The sequence below is a fragment of the Crotalus tigris genome, unplaced genomic scaffold (genome assembly GCF_016545835.1).
Source record: "Crotalus tigris isolate CLP2741 ecotype Arizona unplaced genomic scaffold, ASM1654583v1 scf7180000018491.14276545383:2951260, whole genome shotgun sequence".
Taxonomy (NCBI): Eukaryota; Metazoa; Chordata; class Lepidosauria; order Squamata; family Viperidae; genus Crotalus; species Crotalus tigris.
The window spans coordinates 460,307-479,793 of NW_024097037.1; the positions used below are offsets into that span (position 1 = coordinate 460,307).

The 19,487-nt window shown below is 42.9% G+C and overlaps 1 protein-coding gene across 2 annotated transcripts in view; it reads right to left on the reverse strand.

The window, feature by feature from the left end:
* Positions 1-4,994, reverse strand: part of LARGE1 (LARGE xylosyl- and glucuronyltransferase 1) — a 405,761-nt gene extending 400,767 nt beyond the window's left edge. The window contains exon 1 of one of the 2 annotated variants that reach the window (XM_039353059.1): positions 3,909-4,992. The gene's annotated coding sequence lies outside the window, so the exon portion shown is untranslated. Of the gene's footprint in view, positions 1-3,908 lie in introns of both variants that reach the window. The other variant, XM_039353060.1, reaches the window with a different exon arrangement.
* Between the last annotated feature and the right edge of the window lie 14,493 nt (positions 4,995-19,487).

Consider the following 19,487-nt stretch of genomic DNA (forward strand, 5'->3'; position numbering starts at 1 on the left):
AACTTTCTAATTTTACTAAAATTAAATGGAGGCCTGAGAGAACTCATAATTGGAATCAAGGCCAGGGAAACAATCTCTATTTATCTGCTTACAATTCAATGCTGAATTAAGATTTAAAAACCTATATGAAAAATCCTAGTGGTCACTTCAGTTTTCTTTCCCAGAAAGTTTGAGAAAATAAAGTCTGTAAATATTCTATTAGAAAGCACCGATAATCTGAAAATTTCCAAATATTTCTAGAGAGTTCTTTAGAATTTGTGTTCTTGTCGGATTCTTCCCAGCTCTTTCCAATATTTAACATAAAAACTGAATGATTGTTCTCCAGTCCAAAATGCCCATACTTGTTCATTTGCCTACAACATCGCAAATCATATACCACTCTAACTTGGCACACTGAATTAAAATCTCAGGGTGGGCAAGACAAAACACCACAACTCTCACATATTTATTGTATAAAATTCATTAATCTAGCTGAATTTATGCAAAGTAAGTTTACTTAAAATCAGACTTAAGAGTTGTTTAATATCTCTTGAGCTATTTTATTCAGTGAACAAAGTAAGATATATTTTAAAAAGTTAGCTTATTATTTTAAAGTATATTATAGTTATACAACACTGCTTAGCATGCCAAATTAATGATTTTACATCCTAGCTTATAGCTTTGTCTATCATATTCCATTCTAAGCACATAAGTCAAAGAATAAAATGAAGAGAGAAATTTGGGGCTAACTGCTCAAGATTTTAAAGCTATTTAATTAAAACATTTTTACCCATGCCTCCAGAATCAATCAACTATGACAAAAACCTTTACTCTCTGTCTTTAATGATAATACAAAAAGAGTCTTTATTAAAAAAATATGTTATGCAGCCAAAAGAGGACTATATCAGATGGATGTGGAATGCATACTATAAATTAGGAATAATTATAGCAATACTTAAAGAAAGCCTTGACAAACTTCATGTTACCTCTATAGAGTCAATACATTGTTTATTTGTTCCCCACGGAAATGAGCTCAATGAATTAAATGGTACAATAGACAGTGTAACAATAAAAATCTCTTGCAGAAATGTAATGTAAGTAAGTCTATAACCCCCCCCCCTTCCAATTAAATAGTCATCTAACACTGTACTTAATGAGTTGAAAGCAATCCATTTTTGAAAAGATCCCATTTAACAACATTGTCTATTAAGGGAGGAGACTAAATTCAGAGAAGACTGAAAAATGTTTACTGTCATACCTTGGCATGCGATAGAAGGAATAAAAAGAGGGGTTAAAATGGATATGGTGTCTTACAGACAGTTACTTAAATGGGATGGACAAAACTGGCAATTAAAATCACGGGAAGAATTAGCACAAGAAAATTTTACTTATTCTTGGTTCCAATATAGGCAACTACTAGATAGATGGAAGATGGATTGTAAGGTGGGTTTTCTTAGAGAAGATGAAAATCTTATTAAGCAACTGAAGGATCAAAGACAAACCCACATTAAGAGAATTTATGGGGTTTTAGTTGAATTGGACTCAGAAACGGAACTAATTAAAGATTGTATGATTAGATGGGCGCAGAACTTTGGTGAGCCAGTTTCATTGGACACCTGGGAAACTATTTGGGTGAGAAATGTCAAATTTACTCAAGCACAGAATCTAAGGGAGAATTTTTATAAAATGTTTTATAGATGGCACCTTGATCCACAAAAAATGTCTTACATGTACCCTGACGTGCAACCTAAATGTTGGAGATGTGGTTATAAGGAGGCTTCCTATTATCATATTTGGTGGTCATGTAGAGAGATAAAAGCATTTTGGATCAAAATATGGTGGAATATCCAGAGAATTTTTAGAAGGAGGGTAAAATTTACTCCGCAATTATTTTTGTTAGGTATTGTTACAGATTGTGATACAAAGGAGGTTGTATTGATGTTAAACTTGATCACAGCCGCGAGGCTGTTAATTGGACAATATTGGAAGAAGGAATCTTTGCCTACATTGCAGGAATGGTTTTTTAAAGTAGCTTATCTGGCAGAAATGGCAAAGATTTCGGCTTTCTTAAAGCAACAAACGCAAGAGAAGTTTTTTGCTATCTGGGACAAATGGATAAAATTTATACAATTTAGATTGGGTATACAAAAATATTATATAGCTTTTTCATAAGTTTTATTTTTATATATATTATAGATATCCTTTTTATATATATAAATATAAAGTTTTTAATTTAATTTTTATTTTTTTTTTTTTTTTTTTTTTTTTATTATTATTTTCTTAAGCCTATATTCTGCTCTGGGAAGCTCAGGGGGGGGGAAGGGAGGGTTTTTGGGAGGGGTGTGGGGTGGGGGTTTTTTTTATATGTATTGTTTAATTTTTTTTTCTTTTGTATATGTTGTTTTTTGTTCTGTATTGTTCTTGTTTTTTTTTTTAAAATTTATAAAAATTTTAATAAAAAAAAAAAAAAAAAAAAAAAAAAAGAAAAATGTTTACTGTCCATTCATCATGGAAAAGAAGTGGACACAGCTGATAATGTGGCAGCTCTTTATTGAATGTAATCGCTTAAGTCAAAGCAGCCAGAAAGCTTGCTTGTGAAAATGTTGAAGTGACCTTTCTAGCATGCTAATTAACATAGTTTCAGGTGTGGATACATCAGCAATTATTTGTAGATAAAGAAGGTTTTTTGCTAGCTGTGTCATTTTAAACAAAGGGTAGAATATAATTATGATATAAAAGGAAAGCTTTCAAGTTAATCAAAGCTGTCCATTAGAGATTTTATTACATTAGTACATATACTGTACTAACACACGGATCACAGAAAATTCTTCCAATTGTAGTTAATATCACAAATTATTAAAAATGTATGCCTCATTTAGCAAACTGATGCCTAGTTAAGCATGAACATGCTTATGGACAAACTGCACATTTCTTTCTAAATCTTCATCTGCTTCTTTCGTATCTTTTATTCTAGGACAAATTTCTCTTTTTTCTCAATACCTAAAACATACTTCACCCTCTCTCCTATAACAAACTGGCTCAAAAATTATATATTTATATGCAGATTAAAAGGAATTTCTACTCTAACTGTAAACATGTTCCTCTTTGCTAACCCACCTTTTAATCTCTTTTTATTAAAGTGACATATAATGCAATAGTGATACTAATAGGATTCTAACACTCCCCCCACTGCTCCCCCGCCATGCTGTCATGCAGTCTGGACTCTACAGTGAAAATATCTGATTGAGGTCAGTGAGGAGATTTAAAGTCTCACTAATAAGTTGAATTTTTTTATGTTCAAACTGAACACTACCGGAATACCCAACTATTATAGGAAAAAATAAATCCAATTTCTTCATTTACAAAGTCTGCTGAAACAATCTTTTCAATGACAGGTAACAAGTGACATTTCTCCCAACTTTTTAAAGTCCCAGACTCAGAAACAACATTTTAAAAAAGTGAAAAGCAGTCAAAAGTTACTTTTTCTATGGAGGAATTTCAATCTCACACAAGTGCCTTAAGTTCTAAATAAAATCTAGTCATTGTTTGTCAGCTACTGAAAAAGATACATCATCTACTAGCGAATGTTTTGCAGTAGCTATGATCCTGTGCAAATCCATTCAGATCTGGGATACTTGCTCCCAAAAATGCAGTGGGTTCCTCAATGTTATATGTGCAATAAACAACTTTATTTAGATCTGTTAAACTGATCATTAGTCTTAAAGCTATAATTCTATCAGACTCTTAGGAAGGGGGACATAGAAGGGATATTTTCTTCTACAGAAATATGTGTGAGATCGGAGTGCAGGAGAATTTCAAAGGCAAAAAAACAAAGAAGCAAAAAAAAAGCGCTCCCCTTTTTTTCCTTCCCCACAAAGTAATGCCAAGACGATTAAGCATCACCACCCAAGCCCAGAGCAACCCTTTACCTTCTCTGTAGTTGCTGCTGCTGCTGCTGCTGCCGCTGCCGCTGCCGCTGCCGTGGAAAGCTCTCAAGTCTTTGTCAGTGGGGGATCCCCAGTGACACTGGCCCTTTCTAAACAGAGTGATTGTTTTGCTCCGACGAACGCGCCGGGAGACCAGGGGCAAGCCCCTCGTCCCGGTCCCGCTTTAATTCGCTGGAGATGCTGCGAAGCGAGGGGGGTGGGAATTGCAACAGAAAACAAGGCTCCGCTCCAACTGAGCTCGGCGCTGCGGGATCCCTCCGGCGGTCCCAGGCTGGGGAAGCTCCCGTCGGCCCAATTTGGGTGAGATCAGCGGAACTGGGGGGAGCGGGGAAGAAGAAGACTTGGCAGAATCAAGAGCCCCTTTCCCCGGCTGCCTTTTCAGGGCCTGTCCGTTCCGTCTCTTTCCATGCTGCCTTGGGGGAGGCAACTCCCTAGAGCCAGCCGCGCGCCCCGAGCCGCACAGAGGCCCCCACCGGCGCCCCGCGGGACCCCGAGGTGGTCGGGGTAGGGGCGCGTGGGCCAAGCTCCGCCGCGGCCTCCCCGGGGCCTGCAGGCACGCCTTGCGGGGAACGCCAGGCCCGGCTGTGGTTTGGAAAGGGTGGCGGGGAAAGCCCCCGAAAAGACGGCGAGCGATTAAAAGAGGTGGCGGCCCGGCCTGGAGAGCCGCGCTGCGCTTGGGCTGCCTTGGCTTCACTCACTCCTTCACTCTCTGGTCGCCGGCTGGGCTTTTTCTCAGCAGCGCCCCGCCGCCGCCGCCGGTCCAAATGCCACCATGCCAGCAGCCGAGCGGCCCCCTCTCCACAGGGAAGGCGGGCTCCCGGGCGGCGCTTAGCAAGGCTGCAGCCCGGGGTAGCCTCTCTCGCTTGCGGGGAAGCCGACTGAAAGCGGCAGCAGTAGCGCCACCGCCGTTCCCTCTCTCCCTCCCCCTCCTCCTCGCGGGTGGCGCCAGGAGACTCCTCGCCCTCGCGCCCACCCGGCCTCAGAACTACACAGGAGCGAAGAGCCGTAGCTCAGGGCAGCGGTAGCCACCGAGGCTCTGTGTCATCTCTGTCCGCGCCGCGGGCTGCGAAGAGGCGGGGCGGGGCCAGGCCGCCGACATACAAGCCGCCCAGTGACAGGCGGCGCACGCGGGCCCAACCAGGAGAGGCCCCCTGCTGCAGAGGCCCTCCCCTTCTCCCGGCCCCCGCCCCCTCCCGTGTCTCTTTCATCCGCTCCAGGAGAGAGAGCCAGAAAGGGTAGCGGGGGAGCGGCGGCAGGGCGACTTTTGATTCCAGTTCCGCGAAGGAAGCAATTGGGGACCCTTCTTTCTGACGCACCGGACTACTCCAGAATAAGAGCCTTCCTTGAGGTCGCCCGGCTCGGCTTCTCTACCCGGATCCGTGATAGCCGGCGATGGAGAATATCTGGTCCAAACCAAGTACCCGAAGCGAACAAGTGCACGCGGTCTCACACCTGCGCTTCCTGCTTGAAGAGCGCCGCGGGGCTCTGCGCGGACTACCTGTGTCGAAAAATCAGTGGAAAAGGCTCATCAGGGACCAAGGGAGTTCTAGATACAAAACTCCGCAAAGGGGGCGGGAAAGAGTTCCAAATGTGGTTTCGTTGCTGGTTCTGAACACTCAGCGCCGAATTTCAAAAACGGCGTGCAGCGCTAAAGCTTGCATCCTAATTTCTCGATTCTAGTTTACGATCCGAAGGAAGATAGCTAGACTAAAAGTTTGCCAGATGAGGGAGTTTATCACTTCAAGGTGAATCTGATTGTTTCACATTCGCCAAAAAGAAGGCTGTGTAATCAGGTTCCAAAGCGAAAAGGAACCTGACTTTTAACTGAAGCCAGAGAATAGACCCTGGAAGCTGATGCTTCTGTTTTAGTTTCATAAATCTTTTGTGCTTGTCTTGCCGTCTTCCCAGTTTCCATGGGGACTCCTCTGAAATTGGCACTTCGTGGGTTGTGTTCTAAATGAATAATCCCTTCTATACTCCCTCTTTCTGCAGGAGTACATATCCACATGAAATCATACCCACAGGACTGGGTGCACTTAGAAACATCCTTGGAGCCACAATGTCTTGCATTATCTGGGCATGAAATATCCTTGCTACCTTTTGTTTAGTCTCATGATGTTTCCTTCATCACATCCACAAGCTACATCTGAGACGGCTTCAACTCATTGTGTGCCATTCTAATATTAACCTTTTAAGCAACAGATTGCTTCAGTTTCACAGGACAAGGAACCTGACACATTTCAATACCAATTTGTTCAGGGTCATCATTAGATGACTTCATATGGGGGGACTCAATCCTGAACTTACTAGTCACATTAGGGTGGTGTGAACATTCTTCCTCCTCTGAAGTGGAGGAGGCTTACCAGAGCCACTCCACTGTGGGCAGTGGGAGAATTATTTCAAATTGGCTACTTCCAGTGGACCAGACGTACTTGTAATAGTGAAAATAGCTGCACAGAGAAGTGGAAGGGAGACCCTCAGAGTTTTCTCTCTTTCTCACTTGTCATGTCCAACAATTGTTATTTAGGTTGCTTTTAGACATGGGTTCAGAACTATTCCAAAATAGTATCATTCTACAACTTCTGCTGGGAAGTTATCTTCGAATGTACCTGCACAAAACACTTGTACAAAAACAGAACAATTTTTGACAGATGGCCAATCAATTGCAAGTACAACCAAGAGAGTGGTTGTTGGATGTTTTCCAGCCAATGGTGTTCAGTAGGAGGAGAAAGGAAGCAAGCCAGGGGAATCCAGAAATGCCTATCTTTAATTAGTTCTGCCCACCATAAATAAGGAAAGCACCATTTGTTGGTATCATGCTTATGAGAGGATAGAAATTGCCTGTGGGTACAGCATATTTTATGCTGGTATAGTTCTCTGCCAGCTCAAGCATTTTAACTTAGGTGAAAGGAAGAAATCCGATTTATATTTAGAACAGACGTATTTCAGACCTTTAGGCCATATTTAAGTAAGTGATGTTTATCTTAAAACTTATCTTCAGGAGATTTATTCAAACACCCATCCCTATTTTAATTCATAAGCCCAATATTATTCCCTGATATTTTCAGTCTTACCTCTTAATGAGGTTGGCTCATCTCCAGTCAATAAGTGAAAACAGCCTTGTGTAGTCACTTAATGTACTAGAATATAGGTAGTTGGTTCACCCCTAAATCTTTGTTATCTACCACAGATTTGAGACATATAAAGTCAATTATATTCCATCATAATATCCATTATCTTGGAGTTTTAATAGTGGACTTGTTGCCAGGATGACCAGAGTTGTTTTGGAAATGTTGAGAAGCATGGCCCTATATCATCTGACCTAGCCACTGGTCAAGATCAGTTCTATGTCTCTATGGACAGATGCACAATCATGGCAGGTTTGTGTACCCTCTCAGAGAGACTATTTCTATTCTAGTGTTTCTAATTATACTTTTCACTTTAGATGTTTGGGAAACATATTTCTCTGTGTTTCTTTACTTCACATTCCCTGGAATTTTTGAGAAACTGAAATGGCTACGGCAAGAGGAACAGAAAACACAGCCCAAAAGATTTTTAAAAATTATAGAATTGCATAACAACAGATCCACTTACTCATACAGTTGGTGGACATTTTCCCATTAATAGTGATATGCTAAGGGAGAAGGCAGCAAACCCAGAGGAGAAAACCAATCATGTTACCTGTAATAACTGGCACACACATAAATCATGACAATAGGATTCAGTAAGGAGTTGCAAGAGGGACAGAATAGGGATTGGTAGTGAGGATGGTCAGTTGATAAGAATAATGGTTTGTGGCAACACAATAGGAGATGAATAGTCTTTTAACTTAGAAGTACTTCTAAATCTGGAACTAACCCTGAAATTACAATTTTAGGAAGATATTAGGAATGGTGTTTATCCATCCAACAATTTTTTATCTAATTAGTTACATTGAATCACAAGGTGGGCTGCAAATAAATTAGTAGTAGCAGTAATAGTTTTTCCATGAATGTTTCTTTCCAAAAACCTGCCTGTGTATTGTTAATTGAAGTGTGTCCAACTGAACCTAGTAGCTGATCATGTGGAACAAGATGTTCTCTTTGTATTGGAGTCCAATGTTCTACTCAGTAAAGAGGCATAAAGTCATGGGTGTTTTGGGGAGGAAGGAGATGAAAGTAAATGACATCTGTCATGATGCAAATTGCTTCATTTTGACATTAAGTCATTTTGGCATCATCCCAGTTTCTAATAATCACCGATACCACAAATAAAATTAAGTATGCGTATTCCCCCCCCCCAGTCTTTGTATATTGTCTTGTTGTGATGGGGGAGTTCCTGGGAACGAGGGAAGAACCCAAAAGTATGTCAAGGTATCCCAAACAGGATCACCTAAGGTATGAAGATCATCCCATATATCCACCATTTTCAAGGAGAACATCAAGAATTGCTTTGGAGTTTTGAACTTCATTGATGGAGAACCAGAGGAACTGTGGAATGGATTTAAGGAAGTAATTAAGGATGAAAGTGAAGAGATTGCCAAAGATAAAAGAGAAGAAAGCAAACTGAATATCACAACAAACTGGAATTTGATAAAAGAAATGAAAGCCAGGCAAAACAAAAACCTCAAGAAGAATCTTCGCAAAGAGTTTTACAGAATTATTAGAAAAGACAAGAAGCAGACCTACAACAACATCTACAACGACATTGAAGTTGGAAACAGGCATGGAAAAACAAGGAAAGTTTTCCAAATGATTTCTGAACTCAAAAAGACATTCCAGCCTGAAATATAGGATGGACAGATTCAAAAAGATCAAATAAAGATGAAAGGAGCATACAGAAATACTGTAAATTAGAGAAATCAACATCCTATATATCTTAGAAGATTTTTCTTATTTACAAGAACTTGCAGTACTAGAAAATGAAGACAGATCACCATTTTGTTTGTTGGATAACTAGAGGAACTGATGGGATACTCACTGAAATATGAAAACTAAAAGAATCTATAAAGATCCTAATCAAGTGATGCCAGCAAATCTGAAGAATTACCCACTGGCTAAGAGATTGGAAGAGGTTGATCCACATTCCAATACCCCCCAAAAAATGCTGATGCAAGTTGGATAATTGAGAAAGCCAAAGAATATCAAAAATAAGTCAGTATGTGCTTCATTGCATAATTAAAAAAAAAGATTTTGGTTGTGTCAATCATGTCAATTTATAGCACATGCTTAGAAAAATGGGAATTCCAAATAATCTCGTCCTTATGCAAAATCTGTACGCAACTCAGGAAACCACAATACAGGCAGACTATGGTGAAGCAGACTACCTTCAGGTTGACAAGTGAGATAAGGCTGTATACTCTCCCCTTATTTATTCAACCCATATGCTGAATGTACAATAAGGAAAGCTGGATGGGAAGAAGATATGGTTTAAAATTGAAGGAAGAAAGCATCAATAATCTGCATGATTCTTATACGTACTCTGGTAGCTGAAAAGCAAAGGATCTACAAATGCTAACAATAAATATCAAGGAGCACAGTAAAAGAATGGATAACATTAAGTATTTTAAATGAAATATTTAAATAAAGCAGTCTAGAAATATGCCATAGACTAGCACTTGGTAGAAGCCTTGAAAACTTATTCAAATACTGGGTTTTGTGAATGCCTACAAGCGTCAGAATAGTGTGAACCATGGTATTCCCTCTGATATTCTATAAAATGAAAATTGGACTTTGAAGAAGCTGGATAGAAAAAGTATTGATGTTTTTGAACTTTGATGTTGGAGAAGACTTCTGAGAATACCATGGAGAATACCAGCTAACAAAACAAACAAAACAACCCCGAATTTTCACTCGAACACAAATCAACCGACTCAAATTATCCTGCTTGAAACACGTTATATGAAGGCCTAACTCCCCGGGGGAACCTCTAATGTTGGGAACAGTGGAAAAAAGAAAGAAAAGAGAAGAGGATGAGGAGCAAAGAGGATGGACTGAATTACAGTGGTTGTGAGCATGCTCTGGGAAAATTTGAAAGACCAGATTAAAGACTTATCATCATGGAGAAAATCTATGTGGTTGCTAAGAATCAACACCAAGTTGATGACATGTAATCAATCAATCAATGCACTTTTAGGTTCAGGAGAGATTATTCATCTCATCTTCTTTCTAGCTAAACTATTATACATTTTTCTTTTTCTTTTTTTAAAATTTCTGCATGGGATTTCTCCCTTGAGCAGCAAAATAACATCTTTTTCATGCCATTAAAATGTCAACATTCAACATACTAAAATAATACCTAATTTCCTAGTCTCATTCTCACATCAGATGTTAATGCCATTTCTTTTAGATCATTTTTTAAATGAAATGCAATAGACTTTATCTCTGTGATCATTTTGCTGCTTTCTGAAAACAGCTAAAAGAAAACACAGCAGTCAGAAGTGTTTAGTGTATTAGCTGTCTACAATTGTAGATGCGTTTACTTGGAAATAAACCTCATGAAGCCTGGGGAGAGTTCTGAATACAGGATGACAAGACCAGGCTGTCTTATTTGTACTAGTAGGGTTTGTTTGTGTCTGTAAGCTATTATGTAATCATTTCAGCTTAACTTGTTGTAAGTACCCAAAACATGTTATATGAAAGTCTTGATATATAATGTAGCATATTGTGTGACCCTAGCTTTTTGAATAAACTATGATTAAGTGTGGATAATCATAGTCATGAATCAAGTCAAAGACTTGGATATGAACTACTAGGCTGATCTTTCAGTATTTTTACTGAGTAGATATAAAGTCATGATTGTTATAAATTAACCTTTGAAAACAAAAAGAATGGTAAAATAATTTTAAACAGAGAAGCACTTGGCACATCATTGTCCAAATTCTTGCCATTTAACCCACCCAACCATTTCATATGGAGGCTGGAGAAATGGACATGCATGCCATGAATAATCATGAAAACAATCCTGAATAGGAAAGACAACATGGGACATTTTATTTTTTTTTTCCTTTTCTGAACAGTTGAAGAAAATGATATTTCTGAAAAACTTCACACAACCTGCCTTTGCCATCAAGCTTGTAGCCCTGATTGCATGGGTGAACCCAAGACATGGTCTGAATGGTTGTGAGTCTCTTGGCAGCTATTTTATGTTATTTTTGTTGGGTTTTTCTTTTTTCTTTTTTTTTTTTTTACTATTTTTATTCTGTTTTAAATGTGAGCTGTCCAGAATGTCTACGAGATGGGTGGTCTACATTTATTAAATACAAATAGTTAAATCCTTCAGTCTGGTGAAAAGTCATTTAAATAAAGACTTGATTTAGCTGATAGGGGAAAAAAAGTTATTTTATGTCCAAACTCTCCTCCTACAACTCTGCTGTAGTCCTTAAGGAAAACTTAATAGATATCCCGCCACCAGCTATCTCATTCCAGAGGAAATCCCTCTGCCACTGAATTATCAGGAAGATAAGTGGCAACCCCCCCCCCTTCCTTTTTTTTCAGTAAGTGGACCTGGTGGAGAATTTTAAGCTAAAGATTAGATTTCTTTCCCTAAATTATCACCACTAATTCACTAGGAATTTCAATCTCTACTGCATTAAAATAAGATCAGAGCCATAGGAAGAAAAGGAAAACTCAGGTCTCTATTAACCCAGGGATTAGATATTGTTTTAGGTCCCTCATGATAACCACCAATCAGGATCAATTCAGTGGGTCCAGATTTCATCCCATAAAATAAAACACAACCTAGACTGGCATAGCTTCATTGATCCTAGTTTGTTGTCCATATTCAGTAGTTCTGGTTTTTGTCAGCTGGGGATTTTGTTTTGAGATAGCTTCAGAAGAAAAAACAAAAGACAGAAACCCTTTCCCCCTTTATTTTTTTGTAAATAAAATAAAATAAAATACAACTGAGAGGAGAAATCCATCCTCCTGCCTGGGTCCCTTGTATTTGATTTTCCCAGGCTTTGTTTGTCTGCCCTGGTTACCTCAATGGATGAATCAAGCTACTTTATTTTAACACTTTTAGTGTCTGAACCTGTTGAAATGAAATTTCTCCATATTCACTAACAGCTAGTTTACAGGTCTAAGGTCTTTGAAAACAAACATCCACAGTATGATAGATCCATATTGACTACAGTCTTTTGGATGTCAGAATTATTTAAGGAAAGAAAGCATTTGCCATACCACATTAATGCATATGTACATTCTGTCTCCAGTGCGAAATGTTTTACACTCAGAATGCCATGCGTCCTTCCTAGTCCATGAAGAAAGACCAGTAGACAGGAACGGGTTGACAAGCGGGTTAATCCGAACAGGAACAAAGTCAGTGCTGGGAGTGATCTGCTCCCAGCGCTTTACATAGTTTTCCCACCCCACAGCTCCGCCCCCAGTCAACAGGCCAGCATCCAGCGTTCAGCCTTGATAAGCAGCAATCCAGGGCCCAGCCTCCCTCCTGCTGCCATCCAGTCCAGGTGTGCTGCCCAGTGTCTCTTGGTCCGGACCGTGGCCCGCCCCTGCCCTGCGGTGGCTTCGCCAGATCCCCCTTGCACCGCTGGAGGCAAGCCACACCAGCCGGCACTGCAGGAGGTAGCCGCACCAGCCGCCCAGAGAAAGCTCAGGCTGGAACCGCAGCAATGGTTTGTTAGGCTGCAGAGCCGGTCCGTCGACCAGTAGGCCTTGATTGCTGGTGATGCTGGAGCCTTCCGCGCTGACCGATAGGTGTTTCTTACTGGTGATGCTGGGGCCGCACCGCACGGCGTCCCTGGTGATGCTCGAACCACCAGCTTCTGGCTGCACGGCGGCCTCCTCCTGGAGCTGTCTTCCCCCCCTCCTGTGTATGTCGAGCCCAGGGGGGCTTGACACAGAGTTATGCTGATAAACTGAAGAATGTCATAAAGCTCAATTTAGCAGTGATATGATAGGAGACCTATAGCATTTGTCTGAAATGCTATAGGCTCTCCTGTTTGAGCAGGAAGTTGGATTAGAAGACCTTCAAGTTCCTTCTAACTCTGATGATGTTCTATCATTTAATTATTAGGTATTGTGACAACTGACATGTAATGACATCCCAGAAAAATAAATAAAACATATTGGTAAATGTACAAATGCTCCTGAGCTATAACAAAAATGTGAAAAATTATGGCATGCTACTTGATCTTCTTGTGAACAAGGAGAAAGATGATTTGCAAGCAGCCCCTCCCAAATTATTATTCAGAACTTGTGATTGCATAGGAAAGCAAGAATGTCAGGTAAATAGTGCAGATCTTGATTTGAATGCAACTACTTTTATTAGATTTCATGGGAAAAGCTCCTTTACCCATAGGGCTTGATCCATTAGAAACAATGAAAATTTTTCTTCCAGGGCTACTGATCAGTTCTGTAGGCAAATTTTCTCAACATAATATTTTAAAGGATGTAAATGAATGGTGCAATGTGAACTATACATAGAAATCTAACACTGAAATCTTGAAATCTTCAGGTAATCTGAGAGTCCTCTGTTTAGCAAATTATTTAGAAGAAAGCAATGGTTTGTTTAGTCACACTTTAAAAAGAAATCATAGTTGGGTGAAAAAGTTTGGAAGAAAGATGCAAAAAGATCACAAATCATGCTCTCCCTATCCAGTGGCGGGATTCAGCCAGTTTGTACCATTTCAACAGAACCGATAGCTAATTTTTTGTTGCCCACACCCAGAATGAAGCAGCATTCACACAGAGAACCAGTTGTTCACATATTTGAATCCCTGTCCATATCACAATACTGAAGTTGACATACTGAACTAAACTAAAACAAAACTACATTGTAGTTTAGCATGATGTATGGATTATCTAGCCACTGTGCGAATATCTGGATTCAACAAACCATGGTTAACCCAAAATTTTGTTTAGTGTTTTATAAAAAAAATCTAGAAAAATCAAGATAGTCACAAGGATCTGAGAAAAAAGGGAGAAAAAAAGAAAATCTGGGCAGATGATTACAAAAAAATATACGGTATATCTAAATAGAGAAATAGATGGATTAAAATCTGGTTTTTGTGATCTATATTACTGAAACATAAATTCAGTTTTCTTGTCTCTATAGTGATCCTGACAGCTATTTGTGCCAGTGTGCCAGTGAGACTTGGAAAGCTTTAGCAAGTATTAACAAGAGACTCGATGTCTTCCAATGAAGTTAGGACCCTAAAAGTTTGCCATTTTGAACATATTACCAATGAAGAAGTGCTCCAGAAGAGTTTCTCCTGCAAATTGCATAGCATAGTCACATGTAGAAGCCTCCAGCTTGCAGGTCATCTACAGCACTCCTTATGGAGAATAATTGAATTCCCAAGATGGCAATACATGGTTCGCCTCTGATGCCAAACGATCAAGAGGATGCTGTTGAGTCCTTGGCAGGAAGCAAACACGAGAAGCAGTTGAAGTTCTCAGTTTCCTTTATTCAGCGTTCAGCTTACAAGTAGATGGCTTCAGCAGCTCCCAAAACCTCCCAGCTTCTTATATAGACGCTTTCTGGGTAAATGTGATACTTTTCCCGCGCCAGCACCCGCGCATGCGCACGGCGCTGGCGACAGCCTGTCTGGTCCCGGGCAGCTTTGCACCTGCCCGGGACTGCCTGCAAACACCCCGAGCCGTTTGCAAGGCTCGGGACATAACACCCCTTTCCCCCGGGCTAAAACTACTACCAACATATAATCATTTATTTTATGCAGTGTTCTGCTTCTCAGTGCTCCTATCGTTACCTGGCTTTTGTTTAGCCAGCAATGTTATGTAATCCTCTAAGTATTTAGGAGACTTCTTTGCTCTCTGTGACCTTCTCAGCTCTGGGTTACTAGCATGAGTTCCCTGACTGGAGGGAGATGTGAGCCTGTTCTCCTTATTGTGCCTTGGTGCCTTCCAAGGACTGTGCCCCGATGCCTGGCCTGCTTGCTTGCCCACCGGGCTCGTCAGGCCAGGGCTTCTGTCACTTTGTGACCTGGTTGACCTGCCTAGCTGCAGACCCTCGGGCCCCTTGAAGTGATAGCCACTGCTGGGTGTCTCTGTAGAACCTCCTAGGTCAGTCCAAGACCTGTCAGGAGGCTGTCCATTCCCTGAACCCCGTTCTATATTCGGGCTTGTGTGGGTTTCTGTACTTTCCCAAAACTCAGGTGTTCCCTGATTTGTGCTAGAGGTGTTGTAGTCGGGACTTGGTTCCTCGACTATCTCTGTGTATGTTTGACCCCCTGTAGGATTTGGGGTAAGGTCAGGCCAACCTTGGGAATTGTGTGCCAGCTCTCTTGCGGGGAATGATTTGTTGGGGTGCCCCCGGGTATCCTCCGTGACTGGAGTGCTGTGTGATGTGTGTGGAAAGTGAGTATGCCCCCGGGGTGACTCCCTGGCTGGAGTAGGCGTGGATGCCTGGTAGTTAGGTAGGCTCATAGAATTCTTGTTCGGAGCTCTCGCGGAACCCTGGGATGGGCCGTTTGTGGCTCCATCAGTGGAGATGGGCAGCAGCTCGTGCCCTTCCCTTTGCTCCAAAGGGTCCCCCTCCCCCCCTGGAAAAGACCCAGGAGTCTCATCTGAAAAGTCCCGCCTAGGGCGGAGTTGGTCGATGTGCCGACGCAGGACACGACCGTTGTCCAGGGCAACCTCGTAGGAGAGAGGACCTGTGACCCTGGAAATAGAAGCGGGGACCCAGGTATGACCAGGCCCGTAATTGCGAGCCCAAACCGGGGCACCCACAAGTAGTTGTCTAGGTGCCCTAGGATGTGAGGTAGATGAAGGCAGTCTGTCCGGATGCAACCGGTCAAGTTTAGTAGTAAGTTTGACGCCCCCAGCGAAGTTCAGCTGGGCTTCTCCCTGTAGAAGTGGACGGTGTGGTGCGATAAGAAAGGAGAAAGTCAGCCAACCTGTGATGCCAGTCCCCGTAGGTGAGTCTTTTCAAGGCGTCCTTTGTGATGCGCACCATACGTTCAGCCATATCGTTGGTGGACGGGTGGAAGGGTGCAGACGTGGCATGACAAATCATGTTAGCCTGTAAGAAAGCTTGGAATTCGGAGGAAGTGAATTGAGGGCCGTTGTCAGACACGATGACATCTGGAAGCCCGTGTGCAGCAAAAATCCCCCTCAGTACCTGAATAGTCTTTGCAGTGGTGGTGGAAGAGACAGGTACAACCTCAAGCCATTTTGAATGGCTGTCAACAAGGACCAAGAAGAACTGGCCCTGAAAGGGCCCAGCGTAGTCAATGTGCACCCTAGACCATGGGGACTGCGTTTCCTCCCATTTATGCACGGGAGCTTGGAGCATCTCTGGGCGAGATCGTTGGCACAGGTGGCAAGCATGCACCTTAGCCTCAATATCCTTATCTAAAGCAGGCCACCACAAGTGGCTGCGTGCAAGAGCCTTCATACGAACAATGCCAGGATGACCCTCGTGGAGGGATTCTAAGACCCTAGTCCTCATTGAGGTGGGAATGACAACTCTGTTTCCCCAAAGCAGACAACCCTGAGAAAGGGACAACTCGTTTCTTTTGGACCAGAAACTCTGAAACTCAGGACTAGGGCAGTGCTCAGGCCAACCGGACAAAACCCAGGAACGGACACGTGAAAGTGTGTGATCTGTACCTGTTTCAGCGGCAACATCCCTGGCACAAAGAGGGAGCTCGGGCAAGGCTTGGATTGATAGAATGTTGACAGCTGGCGCAGGGTCAGCTTCTACTACTGGCAGAGGCAATCTACTGAGGCCATCAGCATGGCCCATTTCTTTCCCAGGCTTGTGGAGTAAAGAAAAATCATATGCAGACAGAAAAATAGACCACCTAAGCATTCTAGGGGAAATGATTTGGGGAGTCTGCTTACGTGTGGTAAACAGTCCCAGCAGAGGCTTATGGTCAGTAAAGACCGTGAAATGCCTGCCATATAGAAAATCGTGGAATTTTTTAATTCCAGCAACAACAGCCAGAGCCTCCCTGTCTATCTGAGCGTAGTTGCGCTCAGCAGAAGACAATGTTCTGGAGTAATATGCAACAGGAACCTGAGTTCCATCAGACCTGAGGTGGCTCAGGACAGCTCCTACCCCGTAAGGGGATGCATCACATGCGATGCACACAGGAAGAGATTCGTTGAAATGTGCAAGTACACTGTTAGAAGTGAGCAAGGCCTTGACTTTGTTAAAGCAAGCCTCATGTGTTTGTGACCACTGCCACACTGCTTGTTTGTCTAGTAGCCTGTGAAGAGGCTCAGCTACACTAGCTTTATGAGGAAGAAAAGAATTGTAGAAATTCAGGAGGCCCAGGAAGGCCTGAAGTTTGGCCTTGGACTTTGGCCTAGGTGCTTCTAAAATAGCTGTTAGTTTGGATTCAGCAGGGTGAATCCCAGCAGCATCAATTTTGAACCCCAGAAATTCAGTAGAAGGCACCCCAATCTTGCATTTGTCTTTTTTGAGCTTGAGGCCTGACTTCCTGAATCTTAACAGAACAGCCCTTAGCCTTTCAGCTAGAATGTGTGTGGAGTCTCCTGCAATTAAGACATCATCAAAGTAGGGGCAAACCCCTGGTATACCCCGTAGTGTGTTTTCCATTACGCTTTGGAAAATCCCAGGAGCGACATTCACTCCAAACTGCAGCCTTTTTACCTTAAAGGCTCCCCTGTGGGTCACAATAGTCTGAGCTATAGCAGCATCATCATCAACAGGCAGCTGTTGATACGCTTGAGCTAGGTCAAGCTTTGCAAAAACGCGCCCCCCCCCCTTGAGGGAGGCCAGAATATGACTGACCACAGGAACAGGATAGGCATGTTGCTGCAATGCCTTATTCAGAGTGCATTTGTAGTCAGCACAAATGCGAATGTCCCCATTTGCCTTTAGAGGCGTGACAATGGGGGTCTCCCAAGGACTGGAATCAACAGGTTCTAGGATTCCCTGTTGAATCAGTTTGTCTAACTCAGTGTCAATTTTACTCTTTAAAGCAAAAGGGACCCTTCTTGCTTTAATTCTAATGGGAGTGACAATGGGGTCTAGCTTTAAGGACACAGGGGGTCCTTTGAATGTGCCCAGCTGGGGGCTGAAAACATCTGCAAATTCTTTGCAGACTTCCTGTAGGTCGAGTGTTTGTAAACTGTTGAGTCCTGTGACGTGTATCCCCAGGGCCTCAAACCAATCGAGTCCTATGAGACTCGTTCATTCACCCCCTACTACTAATAAGTCTAGTGGACCTTCAAAACTCTTGTATTGCACGTTAAGGGTGGCCTCCCCCTTAACACACACTCTTGAATTTTGAAAATCTGTTAACACAATGTCAGAAGGCCTTAACTTGGCCTGAGTTCCACTACCGGAACAAATCTTCCTAAATGTATGCAAGGAGATAATTGAAAAGGCAGACCCTGTGTCTAGTTCCATAGATAATGGAACCCCTTGTAGCTTCACCTTGAGTGACAGCTTTTTCTTAATGGGCTTGTGTGTGCCTGTCCTAAGGATGCTTCTTCGCGAAGCGCAAAACCCTACCCTATTCTGGCTGGGGAATCTGGTACCTTTCAGGCGCAGTTCTTCCTGAGGTTGTACCTTTCGTCGGCCCAGACACACAGCTGCAATGTGTCCTTGTTTGCCGCATGCCCGGCAGGTAGCGGAGCGGAACTTGCAGTCGGTTCTCCTGTGGCGACCTCCACAGCCGATGCACTTGAGCGGAGCTGAAGAGCTTCCCTTCTGTTTTTCTTCCGTCGTGGGGTGGAGACGGTCGACTTCCTCGTCCGGATCCTCCTCGGAGTTTCTTTGGGCGTCTTCCTGGTGCACGGATGCAACCTCTGGACTGTTTCTGATCGGCCGCATGTTCTTGACAGCGCCGCCTGCTGCTTCTTCTGCGGTGACTTCCCTTAAGGCATCTTGGTAGGACAATTCTTCTTTAGCGAAAAGTCTCTGTTGTAGATCTCGATGCCTTAACCCGCACACGAATCGGTCCCTCAGTCGTTCTTCGAGGTCTTTGAACTCGCAGTGCTTGGCGGCCTTCCGTAATGCGGCGATGAATTCTTTGGCCGACTCACCGGGCCGTTGATCCCTCTGCTCGAAGGTGTGGCGCCATGCGATGACGGACATCTTGGGGTGGAAGTGCTCCTTCAGTAACTTCTTCAGATCTGCGTAGCTGACAGACTCTACTGGAACAGGTGCTGCAAGGTTTTCTGCGATGTCGAAGGCGTCTTGACCGCAAACACAAAGCAGGGTGGCAGCCTTCAAGCTCTCTTCCCTCACTTGGTTTGCCTTGAAGTAGTTCTCCACCCTGGCTACGTATGACTCCCACCGCTCTGGATGTGAGACGTCGAATTCCGAAAGCCTTCCGATTTTCGCCATCTTCAGAAGACGGGTCTATCAGCCAGCCTACCCCCGAATGCGCACTGGATTGGCGGGTAGCTGCCGAGTCGACGCCGTCCGCCGCTCAGGACTCACTTGGGTAAGCTTACACTTCTTCCTTTCCAGGCGGTGTAAGGCATCCCACCTTCGTCGCCAGTGTTGAGTCCTTGGCGGGAAGCAGACACGAGAAGCAGTTGAAGTTCTCAGTTTCCTTTATTCAGCATTCAGCTTACAAGTAGATGGCTTCAGCAGCTCCCAAAACCTCCCAGCTTCTTATAT